Raw genomic sequence first — 2,965 nt, 5'->3', positions numbered from 1 at the left:
TAAAATTAGAGAATTTTAGGCAATTACATCTTAAAATACTTCAAAAAAATCCCTTTTGGAGACTGAATACCATATATTAGGTTGGTTGAAATTGTACTTATGGTCAATAATGCTCTGGTTAAATTTTTTCTCTTCACATTTCTATTTGATAATTTTTATTGCTTTGGCTTCACTAATTCCAATTTGTGTATATCTAATTTACTGTTAATCCATCCAGAAACATTTAGTTTTAGCTCTAGAAGTTTGATTTGGGTCTCTGTAACACCACAACTCTACTTCAATTTTTGAACACATGCAATAGAGTTACAGTAACTACTTAAATGTCTTTGTCAGCTAATTCCTGCCAATTCTGGATGAGTAATGACTTTTTCTCCTCATTATGGGACGTATTTTGCTTTTTTGCCTTTCTGGTAATCATTGTTAACATTCTAGATATTGCGAACTTTTTCTCATGGTACTGAATATTTTATTACTCCTATCATGACTTTTAGTTTATTTGAGATACATTTATATTACTTGGAATTGGTTTAATCTTTTTTCATGAATTTTTTATTGAAAAACTTAAGACTTAGCTACATTAAATAAAACAAATTTCTAGAGGGAAAAATCAAAGCCCACGATAGGAAAAAAACAATAGTTAACATTGTCTGGACAGTAGCAGAACCCAGAGAACATATTCCTTTAACTGAAAAATGCTAGGTACTTCATAATTGACCTTTTGATAGAAAGTGACCAACTGAACTTGTAATTTGTGGTTCTTAGTGTTGAAGTCCACAGGTTAAGCTAGGAAATCTTCAAACCTTGAGCTGAATTCCATAAGGGGTTATCTAGCTCTTGAATTATTTATTTTTTTTCCTTGTCTAAGATGCAGCAATGGCAACAGATATTAACTTCTGGACAGCTTCTTTCTTAGCATGAGGAAGGGTAGAACAGCAGCTTTGTCCACTTTAGGGTGGAGGGATCCAGTAGACTCTGGAATGTGTAGCAGCTCAGACTTGCCAGTCTTTATAGTCTTTCCATCCAGTCTGAATGCATTGTTTGGATGAATGAAACGTCTGGTATCCTAGCATCTGCTTTTGTTCCTGGGAGGTGCCATGGCCAGCATGGAAGTGGTCAGGGGCTCTAGTGCCATCACATGCAAAGAGGCTGGGGTGCCTGCAGAGGCTGTATGACAGGGTGAGGGTAGCAGACACTGAGAGCATATCTGCAAGGCAGTAACAGCAACAGCAGCATGAGGTGCTAAGTTCTATACTTTGGCTGTGAGAACACGGAGTCTCTGAGTGGCAGTAGGGAGGGCCATGAGAGGATGGAACATTACTAGTTGGAGCCAGATGGTGAAGAGTTGGACAAGCCCAGACTGGCCTATAATGCGTGGTATTCCTCGGAAGGCTTGGAGTCTCCCACTTTGCTGCCAACATAGACTAGGCCTCATCTGTGCTAACTGGTGAGGTGTGTAATGTAAAAGTCTTCCCTGAGCTTGTAGAGCTGCTGGCACAAAGTAGCTCTTGGCTGCTGGCCGGAACTGATTTAAGATGACTTTGGCCATCTGCTGCATAGACTTGTTGGTCAGGTGAGCCTTTTTTCTTCCTTCCTTCCTTCCTTCCTGTGGGCCTGAGCAACATGCAGTGGCTCAGAGTCAGCATGCCTGCATCCATCTCGATGACTACTTTGATTGCCTCTTTAGGAAAGGAGAAACACATGAAGCCAAAGCCTCTGTTTTTTCCCATCCTCCAGCATTACCTTAGCACAGGTGAGTAATCTGAAAGGAGAAAACTCTTCCCTTGACTTCTCATTGTTACATGCATTATTTGTGTGGAGATTCACCTCTTGATAGTGGTCAGTTCTCTCATTTCTGCTATTCAGATCTCCCACTTCATCTCAACCCATCACCCACTTTTTTTCCTCTGTGAAGGGTCTATAAATATGATTTATTTTCCATTCATCTCTTACGGGCCTCTACTGGCATACTCAGGCTTTTCACAGCTCACAAAGTCAAAGCACTTGGGTTTCCCACTGGGATTTCTCATCACCTTGACTCAGGGTCTTGCCAAATTGGCTGAATAGCTCTTTCAGACTCTGATCATTCACCTCTTCCTCAAAGTTTTTGATATCAACATTGGCGAATTCCTTGGCTTGGGCTCTAAATTCAGCTTCCCACTCTTTGGAGATTTGAATCTACTCACAAACACTGGAAAGTCATTGGGGAGTTTGCTGTTTGTCTTCCAAAGACCTTGTCAGCAGCACCCTGGGTCTCCAAGTGGGCAAATGCATAACCCTTAGGGCTGTTCACATCACATACCACCTTGAAGGACAGAGTGTTTCCAAGAGCAGAAGAAGTATTGTAAACTGCCTTTTTTCCTAGAGATTTGTCCACGATCTGGATGAAGACAATTAATGTACAAGATTCTCTCAAAGAAGGAGAATGCATGATATGAAGTGGCTTTCCCTTAATCACATCAAATTTCGTGGTGTCCAAGGTACACTCAGCATCAATTAGCTGCTGGAAGTTGACAGAGTTATAACCCTGAATGGACAGCATAGGCACCACCGGACTGACATTTTCGTTTAGCAAGGCCTCCCTGCCTTCTAACTTCATGTCACTCCCATATAGAGGCAGCTGGGGCTACAGCATTCATCTCCTCTGCCCCTGCCACTCCAAATCCCATCAGGAGGATGTCCTGTAGGGATCACACAGGTCAAAGGGACCTCTTCTCAGAGCTGGGGCCTAGGTCATGCCCACAGTTGGTGCAGAGTGAAGCTAAGAGAAGCTGTAGCACAGAGAGTTGCAAGACAGCAGAGTTCAAGGTCAGCTCAGCACGAAAGCATTACCACAGACAAGAGGCTCTCAAAACCAGTATGACCCTCCTGAGAGTTTGTAATTTTCAGCTGTCCATCAAGAGGCCTCCAAATATTGCTCATAGAACCCCCAGGCATTTCTCTGTAGATACAGACATCAGGCTCTTGG

The 2,965-nt window shown here is 42.3% G+C and overlaps 1 pseudogene; it reads right to left on the bottom strand.

The window, feature by feature from the left end:
* Positions 1–860: 860 nt before the first annotated feature.
* On the bottom strand, positions 861–2,596 carry LOC122905359 (annotated as a pseudogene).
* Positions 2,597–2,965: the final 369 nt, after the last annotated feature.

The sequence above is a fragment of the Neovison vison genome, chromosome 4 (assembly GCF_020171115.1).
Source record: "Neovison vison isolate M4711 chromosome 4, ASM_NN_V1, whole genome shotgun sequence".
Lineage (NCBI taxonomy): Eukaryota > Metazoa > Chordata > Mammalia > Carnivora > Mustelidae > Neogale > Neogale vison.
This window is presented reverse-complemented; position numbering and strand designations above follow the sequence as displayed.